This window comes from Gymnoscopelus microlampas (assembly GCF_963454915.1).
Source record: "Gymnoscopelus microlampas genome assembly, chromosome: 2".
Lineage (NCBI taxonomy): Eukaryota > Metazoa > Chordata > Actinopteri > Myctophiformes > Myctophidae > Gymnoscopelus > Gymnoscopelus microlampas.
In genome coordinates, this window is record NC_139939.1 from 57,578,196 (window position 1) to 57,593,195 (window position 15,000).

The following is a 15,000-nucleotide window of genomic DNA, read 5'->3' on the forward strand; positions in this document are numbered from 1 at the left end:
ATGGTTCTTTAAAAGGCTATATGGTTTTACCCTGCTGTAGTTTTTAAACTTAAAGACGGGGTGCCGCGATTTTCAGTGATTCCCCCCCCCCATAAAACATAATCATCAGGTATTATGGTTATACTAGGAGGAAGATTATTTTTCAAAAAAGTGTACAGAAAGTGTTAAAAGTATGTTTTTATGTGGACACGCCTCCAGTTCATTAAGTATACCTGGTTCTCACCTTAGCAACTCCTCCACCACCTTAGCACCACCCACCTGTCCTAGTCCCTCCTCCTCCTCATGCCCACACCTGTTGTGTTATGATAATGAGGGGGAGGGTATGTTTTTAGTACGTCACTAAAGGGCTGTTTCTCTATTGGCACGTTTGACCCTCAAGGTTTCAGCCTCCAGGTAAAAACTCAAAATAGTCAGAGAAGACATAAAACACCATAAAAACACCACCAGGGGCCTAATGAAGTTCTATCAACCTCATAGACACATGAAAAACAGAAAAAGTGCAAAACTATGGCACCACCTCTTTAAAGGGATAGAGGTTCACCCCCTAAATGACTGTTTTGTATCTGTTACACACCCCATGAAACCTTCAATTCATGGATATATACATTTTTGTTTTTGTCTCATTCCTGAGACAATAATGTGATGGCCGGCAGAGTCTCCGGTTGAGGACTCAATTGAGTCTCCAACTGACCAGCCACCCAGTCATTCAATGATTTCCTCAGGAATGCTACAACAACAAAATGATCTCCATGAATTGTAGGGCTGGTAAATTAATATTAGAATTTTTAATATTCCTCGAATATGGGGGAAATATGTATATTCTTATAACTATGTATATATCTATAAGCTCACAATGTGTCACATTGTGACACGGTGGATTAAGTACAGACCTCTGCCCGGTCAATGAAGTATATATAAGGTTCTTTCTGGAACCAAAAGCAGTTCTTCTATGGTATGGAATCTGAAGATCCAGTTTTGGTTCCAGTTGGCACCTTTAGGTCATGTATTTCCTGTGTACTGTCTGTAGTCTAGGCATATGGTACACTACCACACGGGGAATTTAACTCTCAGCTTCATCCAGCTGATGGCTGCTCAGATTGAGCACTCGAGGGAGGGAGCAGTTATGGGGTTCAGAGTCTTGCTCATGGGTTCCTCAAAATATAACCGGGGGCTGGATTTGAACCGGGGACCTTATGTTCTCCACCTATTCTGCTATGGCTGCCTGGGCATGTGATAGGTATAGGCGAACGTTCGGCAAAAATAACTGATCAACAAACTCTCAACGCATTGCAGCACGACACGTTGTGAGATTGTAGATCGGCTATTTTCAGCGAAAAGATATGGTGTAGAGGGAGAACAATGGAAGGGGCCAAGGATTCCACAGTATTGGCATCAAAACGATACTTAAAATACCAAAAGTGAAAGCAGTCATTACGCATAAAGTCCCATTTCACAAGGTTTAAAATAAATAAATAATAATAATAATGTGTGAAAATCTTTCGGAAATATCAGATCTGCAAGCTCACAATGCATTGCGGTGTGACACGCTGTGATCTCATAGCTCGGCTATTTTAACATAGACAAAGTGTAAAATGCAGTTGTTACTGTACATATGCATTCTGTAATAATAAACTAAATCTACAAAGTAAGTCAAGGTTCCAAATAATTGCAGTGAAGTGAAAAGTAAATATTTGCCTCTGAGACGTTAACACATTGGGTGCCCGAATTTTATAATAACAGATTACATTCGGTGCCAGAAATCTCACCGTTGCCAATGCATTGTGTCTAGGGTGCGCGATGGTCCTGGCTAAAGCCTGGAACAACAACATGTCTCATGCGAGTCACCATTGCAGAGCGATCGCGAATGACTTGTTTTGCCCACTGTAAAAAGTTAAGGAGATACTGGGGTTTTCAGCAAGGAGATAGAATGGAAGCGGATGGGCGCCAGTTTTTTTTGGCACGGTGATCCATCTGTCCCTTACTTCTTAGAGTGTTCATGGGTGATTCCAGGGCTTTTTTTGGCTTTTTGCCACCCCACGGGTGTATTTGCAAGAACGTAATATTACGGTTTTGACACTCAATGTGTTAAGTATACCGTCAAGTATTGAAAAATGGACATACTCATGGACATACTGTTTTGGCAGACAGGGCTACCTTAACAGTCAGTGAAAACACCAAATTACAGTGAGAGGTCAATGTGTTTCTGCAGGTAAACACCACCACACTACTGCAGTGGCTGATGACTGATGTTATGGGGCGAAATGATTGGTAAAATATTGTAATTATTGTTTTGTTACGTAAACAGAGTTGCATATTATGCCTTTAAGTACTGTACAGCACTAGATTAAATGCACTTATTTACTTTCCACCTCTGAAATCAACACTGAATGTCATTCTGAGGAAAACAAGATTGCATGTCAAAATCCTCATCCGTACACCACACACACACACACACACACACACACACACACACACACACACACACACACACACACACACACACACACACACACACACACACACACACACACACACACACGTCACCGCTGTCAAGCAGGAACCTTGTATGTCCAAAACAGTTACTGTTCAGGAAATGAAAAAGGAGAGATGAGGGGTACACTGGGAGGAGGATGCTGAAGATGGAGCTGCCAGGTAAGAGGAGACGAGGAAGGCCAAAGAGGAGGTTTAAGGATGCGGTGAGAGAGGACATGCAGGTAGCAGGAGACGCATGAAAACAGAACCAGATTGAAACAGATGATGTGCTGTGGTGGTGACCCCGAAGGGGTTTAGCCGAAAGAAAAAAAGACAATTCAATTCAATTCAATCTTTCTGTCAGACCCAATGGAGATCCATATCACAATAAAAACACTATACCAAAAAATTAAAAGGACAGAAAAAACAATAAAAATACTTCCACCATGTTCAGTTTCAGACATACAGACAAATGGTTCCACAGTCTAGAACATTGGTTCTCAAAGTGGGGTCCGAGGACCCCCAGGGGTCCTTGAGGGAGTTCCAGGGGATCCCCAGCTAAATGATGGATAGTTAGGAACCAAATGGACCCTAATGGTTATGTAACTCTGAGAGTGTACAAATGGAACCAAATGGACCCTAACGGGTCCATTTGGTTCCATTTGTACACTCTCAGAGTTAAATTAACATTGATTTTACAATATAAATTGGGTTCCCAGAGTTAGAAATGCCATTAAATGAGGGTCCATAGCCTAATGCATGTCAAACTGGGGGTCCTTGAAATGAAAGTGGTTGAAAATCACTCCTAGAGCCAAAAAAAATCGTATCTTAAGGGGGTCCTTGGCATATATTTTCAAATTGGGGTCCGCGGGCTATTAAGTGTCAATGTGGGGGTCCTTGACATGAAAAAGTTTGAGAACCACTGGTCTAGAGGAGAACCTGACAGAACTACTTATAGGGTTAGTTATGACAATGTCAAGGCCATTTACTGACTCAGATGCCTAAATCAATACATACGATAGTGTGACACAGCAGAGCAGGTGGGAACCCCGACACTATCAAACATGCTGGCTTGCACTGGAGCTTCTTGGAGTTCTAAGCAGCAGCCTCATACAGTCATTATGAGACACTGTGAGGCGTACTGCATTTTTATAGCGCTTATCCAAGTGATCAAAGCACTTTACAATAGTTCATTCATACATACGGGGGGGGGGGGGGGGTTTGGGGGGACACTGATGCTGCCTTGTTTGTAGTGACCCCACAGGTGGGCAGTATACAGATGTGTACAAACAAATATCTAAAGAGTGAAATGTTCACCGGTACTGAACACTGAACACATGCTACATTTGCGACACAACATGTTCCCTTGAGCATACAGCTTCAGACGCTGTCCATATAAGTCCTTGTCATCAGAGAGGTCATTTGATATTATACGACCCAAATATGTAATCTTACAGCAGACACTAAGGGTAGTGTTGCGAGCTTGTAGATCGGCTATTGTTGCTACTTTTGCGAGACACTAGTGCTCGACGAAGTAGGGCATTAATTAAAAAAAACTAAAAAGACTTAAAGTTGAAACATGTACATAGGAGGTTTCTAGCCGACATGTCCTAGTGTGTGTGTGTGTGTGTGTGTGTGTGTGTGTGTGTGTGTGTGTGTGTGTGTGTGTGTGTGTGTGTGTGTGTGTGTGTGTGTGTGTGTGTGTGTGTGTGTGCGTGCGTGCGTGCGTGCGTGCGTGCGTGCGTGCGTGCGTGCGTGCGTGCGTGCGTGTGTGTGTCATGTCCTAGTGTGTGTGTGAGCAGGTATCAGCATGTGTACAACATGCTTCTATATTACATTCTCTACAGGTAAGCTTCCGACTTACGCTATAATCCTCTGCTTGGCATGGGAGACAGGCTACCTGCCCCTCTGTGTGTGTGTGTGTGTGTGTGTGTGTGTGTGTGTGTGTGTGTGTGTGTGTGTGTGTGTGTGTGTGTGTGTAGACTCTTACCTGGGCTAGCAAAAGCATACCGTGTTGCTATAGTTCTATTTAGGATTCAGGTGCATGGTCAAACTAGTGTGTGTGTGTGTGTGTGTGTGTGTGTGTGTGTGTGTGTGTGTGTGTGTGTGTGTGTGTGTGTGTGTGTGTGTGTGTGTGTGTGTGTGTGTGTGTGTGTGTGTGTGTGTGTGTGTGTGAGCATGCTCATATGTGCATTGTGATTATGAATCACATAGTAACGCTATCATTCTGGGTCAATAACACACACACACACACACACACACACACACACACACACACACACAGGGCTGAACAATGCACTGATAAATTATACTAATGCTGTCATTCTGCCTCAGATAATACACTATCTTACACACACACACACACACACACACACACACACACACACACACACACACACACACACACACACACACACACACACACACACACACACACACACACACAGAGGCAGTGGTGTATGGTACATATTAACAGGATCATAGTCAGGTTCATGCAGCCAGAGGACAGCCTGGTTCATACTGTCACTATGACCGTTCTCACGTTGGTTTGGTGATACATGTTAGAAATGTTGAAACTTTGTGATCTTTGGCGATCCCCTGAGGTCAGGAAACAACTTTCAGGACCATGGAGAGCGACTTTATCTGATCCACACAAAGACAGGACAGTCTACCCGGCCAGTTGTCTATCAATAGAAAAGAAGGTGTGCACTATGGTTCCTGTCCGACAGTGATATTCACATTCAAAACAGTTGGTGGTGAAAGCTTTGATTTAAAAATACAGTCTCTCTCTCTCTCTCTCTCTCTCTCTCTCTCTCTCTCTCTCTCTCTCTCCTCTCTCTCTCTCTCTCTCTCTCTCTCTCTCTCTCTCTCTCTCTCTCTCTCTCTCTCTCTCTCTCTCTCTCTCTCTCTCTCTCTCTCTCTCTCTCTCTCTCTCTCTCTCTCTCTCTCTCTCTCTCTCTCTCTCTCTCTCTCTCGTGTGTGTTTCTCTTAATCAAAGACAATGCTCTGCCCCGTGCCCAACCACAGTGGCTCCTAGAGAACTGCTGTCGCACGATTGGTGGAGAGAGCTTGGAAACCCAGGCCTGTGATTGGTGAGAGAAGGCCATAACACCATTGACACGTACACACACACACAACTCTCTCTGTTTCTCTGTCACTCACTCACACACACACACACACACACACCCACCCACCCACCACCCACCCACCCCCACACACACACACACACACACACACACACACACACACACACACACACACACACACACACACAGTCCGTACTCTTTTAACTGCAGTGTGGAGCATTATAATGAGCAGTTCGTCCATGGAGATCTTTGGTTGCCATGTTGGATAAAATGAGCTGCCACTGTGCATAAAGCACAGCGGACACAGGAGTGGGGTTGCCATGTCTGACACCCTCTACAACCCCCACGATGCAGGTCACTGCTGTTTCTAACAAAGTGTACAACAGTGGTGGACAGTACCAAAGTACATGTACTTGAGTACTGCACTTTATTTTTTGAGTATATGTACTTTACTCAGGTATTTTTATTTATTCACTACATGTCTAGGAAGGGGAAAAAGTAGGAAACCATGTAGTCTTCAATACTGAAGTATTTTGTTTTAAAGCAAGTAGTCCAGTACTTTCATTAAAGTAAAACAAATCAGACTCAAGTAGTGGGGTCGAGTACTTTGTCCACCACTGAAGAATAGTCACCGCTGTCAGTAAGGCAGCCCACTGCTGCTTTTAACAAAGTGTGTGAGCAGGTTGTGAGGGCCAGTGGACGCCGATAATGAGGAGGATGCTTTGATGGTATTCCAATCGTTCATCTCTCCTGTTGTCCTGACTTCACATGGCTCAGAACATGTCATGAACTCACTACTGCAGTGGTTCCATCCACAGAAAAATTGTGGACCGTTTTGAAGCCACTTTTTCGGCGAGTTGAAATCCACCATCTTTCAACTTCCGGTCCCGAAATGCTATCGGAAACGACACGCTATTGGCTCAAACCGCAGCGAGGGGCGGGTCTTCTCTTAGTACAACCAGTAGAAACCCTAGAAACGCTTCTGTGACGCACGCGGAACTGCCTCTCGCCTACAACCACAGACTATTTTTTGGGCAGATAAAGTATAGTTTTTGACCGCGACGGAGGCACGGTCGCAACGTTCGGCACGGCGACTCGCTCGCTTTAGCTCCCTCGGTGGTGCCTCTCGTGGCTCAAGTTTGCTTGAGCCGGACTCAGTGCCGTTTGAGTTATGTATATAGGCACCGAATCGTAAATCATATTTTGGGCGGTGTAGGCGTTGGGATGACGCATTTTGGACATTTCCAACCCGACAGAGATGATTCCTTACAAACCAGAATCTTAGGATTAAGTTGCAAGTGATGGCAAGCTGCACCTCACTGTGTTATGAATCATTGGTGTGGATCACCCCTTAAAATTAACAAGAGCAAAGCTTTATGAAATATGATACAGAGAGAGTGGTGTGGGAGCTTCTGTACAGATATTTGATACAGTTTTGCCGTTGTTAAATCTTGAAAATGTATTAACTTCAATTCATCAAGTATACGGCTGAGGCATTCCTTTAACGAGGTACTGATGAAGTGATCACCTGAAACACATAATATATACAGGCTGTTTTACCGATGAAAATATAAACTATGTCATCCATATCCTATTATAATAAGATCTGCTGGATGACAAAAACACTGCTGTAGTTCCTTACAGTGGTTGTCAAACTTTTTCAATTCAAGAACCCCTAAATTATATTTTAGGGGGCCAAATTATATGTGGTTGTTTGTACCAGGGACCCACATAAGAGAAGATTAGCATTAGTAAATGGTTCATTCGTATGGTCTATATAGCGCTTTTATCCAAAGCCCTTTACATAGATTGTGCATTACATTCACCCATTCACACACACATTCATACACCGATGGCGGAGGAAACCATGCAAGACATCAACCTGCTCGTCGGGGGCAATTAGGGGTTCAGTGTCTTGCTCAAGGACACTTCCACACTAACACATTAGTGAAGACCAATTACATGAAGATGGGTGAAGTCGTCTTTTAAAGAGCATTTTAAAGTATTCAAAGATTTTTCCAATACTTTCAAGATTATTATGTTTTTAAATGTTCTAAAATAGCAGATGTACAAGCTTGTATAGGCCTAGCTGACATTTTTGAAAAGCCAACATACAAAACATGGATTAAGTGCTTGATGTCTTTGCATTCGTTGAGGTCTATGTCTAGGAATAGAACTAAATACTGTATGTGCATCCTACTTAACAAATAAACACACAAACAAACAAACAAACCAAAATCTGAAGAATAAATGGTGAAGGAGAGGAACTGATCATTTTGTATAGTTGTCTCTTAATCTTTTCCAAAAAAAGTCCAGAATGCAGATTAGCTACAACATTAAGATGAATATCAGATACATATTCATGTATGAGCTCCACAAAATTAAACCCAATGAATAGAAACACCATCATTCTAGGTCAATGACGTGCACGCACACAGACAGACAGACAGACAGACAGAAAATGGGTAAGAAAAAAAGGCGGACGTTGTAGAGTTGGAGCAGAGTTTCTTGCTAAAAGGACTAGGTGCCAAAAACAGGCGGAATAAATAATAAATAAACAGTGAGGATAATAGTAGTGTGGCGAGCACACTACCGTCCTATTATCCTCACTGTTTATGTATTATTTATTCCTAAATAAAACATACAAGTGATGTGAAACGTTTTGAGTTGGTAGTTGCATTTTTCAAATATAATAACATTCCCATTATAGTGAACTGTGTGTGTGTGTGTGTGTGTGTGTGTGTGTGTGTGTGTGTGTGTGTGTGTGTGTGTGTGTGTGTGTGTGTGTGTGTGTGTGTGTGTGTGTGTGTGTGTGCGTGTGTGTGTGTGTGTGTGTTCCACCAGTGGTGGAAGAAGTACTCAAATGTTTTACTTACGTACTCTGTAACAAGTAAAAGTAAGGTATTCAAAATGTACTTGTGCAAAAGTACAAAAGTATTGGCATCAAAATGTACTTAAGGTATCAAAAGTAATGGTACTCATTGTGCAGAATGTTCCATTTCACAAGTTCAAAATCTTTTGAAAATAGCCGATCTACAAGCTCACAATGTGTCGCATCGCGACGCATTGTGAGCTTGTAGATCGGCTGTTTTCAAATGGCCGAAATGTGTATAGGGCTGAAGTGGTTAATGAATGCTTTGTAATACTAATCTAAATCTGCAAAGTAACTAAAGTTCTCAAATAATTGTAGTGGAGTGGAAGTACAATATTTGTCTCTGAGATGTAGTGGAGTAGAAGTAAAAGTATAGACAATTGGAAATACTCCAGTAAAGTAAAAGTACCTCAAAAGTGTACTTAAATACAGTACCTGAGTAAATGTACTAGTTACTTTACACCACTGTGCCTTGGTGAGGCCACAATAAAACATACAAGTGAGGTGAAACGTTTTGAGTTGGTAGCTGCATTTTTCTAATATAATAACATTCCCATAATAAGGATGTCAGGTTAAAAGTGGTTAACTGTGTGTGTGTGTGTGTGTGAGTGTGAGTGTGAGTGTGAGTGTGAGTGTGAGTGTGTGTGTGTGTGTGTGTGTGTGTGTGTGTGTGTGTGTGTACGTAGCACACACCTGCCTCTTTGAATGGATGCCAGTCTCTCTCTCTCTCTCGGCCCAGAGAGTTATTGCAGGTATAAATCAGGCCCTCTAATTGGTCGGGAGCCATAAAAACAGCGGGAGGTCCCGCCTCTGGCTGCTGTTAATTGGCTGCCTGCCGCGCTGCGCGCAACACCGTTGGACCAGACTACCCAGTCCCACATGAGAGAGCCTGACACCATGCCAACAGGTGTGTGTGTGTGTGTGTGTGTGTGTGTGTGTGTGTGTGTGTGTGTGTGTGTGTGTGTGTGTGTGTGTGTGTGTGTGTGTGTGTGTGTGTGTGTGTGTGTGTGTGTGTGTGTGTGAGAGAGAGTGGTGGAAAGTAACTAAGTGAATTTACTCAAGTTCTGTACTTAAGTACAATTTTGAGGTATTCTTACATCACTGGAGTATTTCCACTTTTCAGTACTTTTACTTCCGCTCCACTATTACATCTCAGAGGCAAAATCGTACTTTTTACTCCACTGCAATTATTCGAACACTTTAGTTACTAGTTACTTTACATATATAAATAATGATATTATAAAACATGCATTAACCACTTTAGCCCTATTTTATACATAGGCTATTTCAAAAAAGCAGATCTACAAGCTCATAACGCATATACAATGCAACACGTTGTGAGCTTGTAGATCTGCTATTTTCAAACATGTTATACTTTTGGCACTGTAAGTATATTTTGATGCCAATACTGTTGTACTTTTATTCAAGTAACATTTTGAACACCGGCCTTTTTAATTGTAACAGAGTATTTTTATATTGTGGTATTGCTACATGTACTTAAGTCAAATATCTGAGTACTTCTTCCACTGCTGTAGTGCGTTTGCTGTAAGATAACCAGGATTCTTTTGTTGTTTGACACCAGAATTCACACATATACAAGAAAGCACTGCTATCTACTGTGTGCATGTTTGAGTGTGTGTGTGTGTGTGTGTGTGTGTGTGTGTGTGTGTGTGTGTGTGTGTGTGTGTGTGTGTGCGTGTTTTAACCCATTCAATCCGGGAAAGCATCCGTGTCATTTTAAGATTTCTTTGGCTATTAAAAATAGCAGATCTACAAGCTTGTAGCTGATCTGCTATTTGTTTTTAAATTGTGACAATGTGTGCAAATATTTGATATATATATATATATATTCAAAGATTTGCACAGAATGTTCAAGATGTTTCAAAAATTGCAAATCTACAAGCTCAAGCTCATAGCGCGGCACTCGCTTGTAGATCTGCTATTTTTTAATGGCCAAAGTATAAATGGTGAAAGCTAAAAATCTAAAATGTCACAACAGATTCCCGGTGTTAATGGGTTAAAATGTTGCCGATATGAATACCTTTCATGTATTTTAAAGGACAGATAGAGGAACAGACTGATAACTTCTCTTCTCTCTGTGTGTCTATCAGCTACAGAGAACACCATGACTGTAGATGTTCCATCATGCTCTTTCAGATAAAACACTAATCGCTTCCCCAAGAGGCTCATGGGCCACGTTTTGGAAAGGTGTCCCAAAAAACATTTCAAAGACGTTAACGTTTAAATGTTTTACAACTATTTATAGTAGCCTATATAGTGGTTGTCTGGCAGAATAACCTCCACTTTTTTTTCGTAAATAAATTCTCCACTTTCTCATACTACAATGTCACACAAAAGGAGAAATATGAACACGTTCTGCAATAAAATGTTATACAATATTTAGTGGGGGTCCCTACTTCATCTCTCTCTCTCTCAGCTAAGTGGTCCTTGGCCTGAAAAAAAAAACATTGAAGACCCCTGGGCTAGTGGATAAGATGTTTAGCTTTAGTGAAAAGTGTCCCAAAAAAATATTTCAAAGACGTCAAAGTTTATTTTGGGAGTTAAATGTGTACTTATAACTATTTATAGTAGCCTATATAGTGGTTGTCAGGCAGAATAACATCCGTATTTTTACTTTGTTTTTGTAAATAAATTCCCCACTTTCTCATGTTACAATGTCACACACAAGGAGCAAAAACATTGAGGATACACAAGCTCAAAACAAGTCATAATGTTGGGCTTGTAGATCTGCAATTTTCTTTTAGCTATTTTTGTAATTAGTGAACCTTTCTAGACATAATGTGGTTTCCACCCGTCAGCAGTTATATTACTAAGACGAACAAGATGGCAGGAATTAGGAAATACTATGCATTAATTGAGATGTGAGCTTGTAGATCGGCTTTTTTCGGCAACAAGGTTTGGAGTAGAGGCAAAAAGAACAGTACAAGTATGGAGGGTTTAAGTGGTTGACTGTCTGAGAACACACATGAACATGAACCAGTGTTAATGTCGACAGCAAATGTTGATGTAGTTTTAGTCATAGTCTTTTGAATAAACTTTTAGTCATATTTTAGTCACCTGAAATGTTTTACTGTTAGTCTAGTTTTAGTCGACTGGATTACAGTCGACTAAAACTACAGTTGATTTAGTCGTCTAAAATGTATTTCGGCGGTGCCTTGATGGCGTCGTAATGGCTGATTTTGCACTTGGTTGCATGCTGAAAATAGCAGATCTACAAGCTCACAACGTGTCGCGCTGCAACGCGTTGTGAGCTTGTAGATCTGCTATTTTCAGAGCGCAACACCCGAGCGCAACCACTTTTGACAAAATTGTCAATGTATTTAGTCTTAGTTTTAGTCATCGTAGCTTAGTTTTTATGTTGTTTTTATTTTGTTTTCGTCAGTGAAAAAAGGTAGTCGACCAACATGTTTCGTCATAGTTTTAGTAGACAAAATCAACACTGACATGAACACAACACAACGACAGTGTCTGTCAAACAAGTCTATGAGGCTATCTATGAAATGTATAGAAATGTTTAATCTGAAACACAATTGTGTACAATATGTAGTGGGGGGTCCCTGCTTCATCTCTCTCTCAGCTAAGGGGCTGAAGAACCCTGCTCTAGAACATCACACTGATTCTTGTGATTTCCCGTTTCTATTTCTAGCAGCCACTCTCTCTGTGAGGCCAATCAGCCCTCAGTCACCTACAGAGAATAATCACATACTGTGTGGTATAGAAGTGACCTTTTGACGTTTCACATCGTTAACCCTTTAACCCAGGGGTTTTCAACCGGTGGTCCGCGGACGAGGTATTGCAGGTGGTTCCTGGCCATGCATTCAGAATTAAACAAAAACAAAAAAAAGTTTTTTGTTTTTTTTGCTTTGAATACGTTTCAGAAGTTCTCACTATATGTTGTGTGTGATATGAAATGTGAGCTTTCCATAATCACAGTAATCCTTCCAATCATATTCCATCATACTCAAGGGCTTTTGCTGAGTGTATAGTAGAATATATTGTTATATAACGATAACTTATATAATCGGGGTGGTTGTATTTTGTCTCCCTGCTCTTCTATTGAGACAATTAGATCGTGTTAAAGGTCATGTTTCACCTCAGACTGGATCTGACACAAATTTGTACCTGATGGTCATGATTCGAATTCTCCGCTGAGCAAGCAGGCTGGCTCTATTAGCTCAATGGTAAAAAATGTCAGCACTTGAGAAGGAAACCGGGTTCAAATCCGGTGTAGAAGAGGAAAGTTACATAGTGCAGCTTTTATATACTTTTTTTTGTCACTTGGAATAGCTTTTATATACTTAAGTTACTTTACACCACTACAAAGCAGTAGGTCATATTGCTCCATAACTCAACACCCAGGGTAGTTCCATGGAAAACCAGAAGGGAATTCTATCCCAGGGTACGGTAGTGTCTGTGCTACATTAAATGATCTAACCTTCCCTGGAGTGTCTAATCCCCTCCAATCCTGCTTTAATATCTTAAGCCCTATTTGCACGGGACTTGTACCTACACGCCGTCGCTTTCGGGGGGCGGAAACCTTGCATGTCGGCTAATTACTATCTATAAAAAAAAGAGGGAAAACAGACGATCTACAACCTCACAACGTGTCAAATCGCGACGCATAGTGAGCTTGTAGATCGGCTATTTTCACTACGTTTGTGTGCCCCCCTTGATGAAGTAGGGCATGACTTTACAAAAATAAATAGAAGTTGAAATATGGAGATACAAGGTTTCTGCCTGACAGCGACAATGTACTATAGCCGAGACCTTGTGTAATTGATGAGTTACCCTCTGGTTCTACACATTTTAACACATTAAGACCTGAAGCCGATTCTACAAAATGTCTCCTAAATCCCAACAGTTTTCTGAAAAAAAATATGTTTCTATATCAGTGGTGCACTAACTTTTCCATTTCAAGGACCAACAAACTTATATGTATTTGGCCGCCAACCCCTATCTCAAAATATGTTGTTCCAGGGACCCCCCACAAGCAAAGAATGAGAGTTAAGAATGTTCGCTTTAAACAATAGGCTATATATTCAAAGATTTGCACATATGTTCACGATTTTCACCGAGTGCCGCACTAGAGCTTGTAGATCTGCTATTTTTGAATAGCCCAAAGTGTAAAATAATGCTTTTTAGCTCAAATCAAAAATTGACACAGATGCGCGTGCCAGGTCTCAATGGGTTAACAGGATAAAACCAGAGTCTGCATTTCACTTAAACTTCGCCAGTTGCCCTAGAGTGGCATAAGGTCACAGATTTGCAAGTTCGCCACTTTCCGTTTTTGTCGGGAGAGCGATAAAGAGCGATACACTTTAGTCTTTAATTAGCGCACGGGGGTTGAACTGGGCTTTAGGGCGACAACGTCGAGGGCACGATTCATAACCCCCCCACACACACACACACACAGGATAATAATGATTTAAATCAAAATGTCCCCACTGTGGATAAAAATACATTGCTTTCCAATAGCCTGGATGCATCAAACCGCTATCTAATTAAAATAGTAAAGACAGAGAGCACCATTCAAGTAATAGAAATGCGTATATGTTTTATTTGCTTTAGCGCATTGGTTCTCAAAGTGGGGTCCGGGGACCCCCAGGGGTACTTGAGGGGGTTCCAGGGGGTCCCCAGCTAAATGATGGACAGTGAACCAAATGGACCCTTATGGGTCTGTAACTCTGAGAGTGTACAAATGGAACCAAATGGACCCTAACGGGTCCATTTGGTTCCATTAGTACACTCTCAGTTACATTAACATAGATTTTACCATATGAATTGGGGTCCCAGAGATAGAAATCACATTAAATGGGGGTCCGTAGCCGTAATGCAGGTCAAACTGGGGGTCCTTGAAATTAAAATGGTTGAGAATCACTGCTATAGCCTTAAAAATCTACTCTTATGGGGGTCCCTGGCATATCTTTTCAAATGGGGGTCCGCGGGCTAATAAGTGTCAATTTGGGGGTCCCTGACATGAAAAAGTTTGAGAACCACTGCTTTAGCCAACATAATCTGAAATGCTACAGAACCTTTTGGTGTCCCTCTTCTGGGGTGAACATTTGGCAAAAATAGCAGATGTACAAGCTCAATATGACGCGTTGTGAGATTGTAGATCTGCTATTTTCAGCCAAGATAGTTATTGTAGAGCGGAAACATAAGTGTACCTTGCATGTAGCCCTGATTCCAGTCAACACAGTATAAGTATACACAATTAGCAAGACAGAAAGCACAATTCCAGTGCTAGGATAAAACCTGTGTATACCTTTTATCTGCCTCGACATACGGGTAATTGTTTAACACATTGTCTTTGTTGTCATGCGTACGGAATAAAGCCAAAGCCGTTTCAGGAAATTGGAACTTTTTTTGTAAATAACCTGTGTTCCAATGGATCCAATATAGTTATTATCTAGTCACACATTTTTACTAATACTTGCCATTGTTGTTTTTGGTTGTTTTTTTAAACAGAGATACACTTTCAATTTAAAGGTAGGGTAATTGATATTTGTGGGTTAAAACAAAAAGTATTTTGTTAAAAGGTTAAAGCAC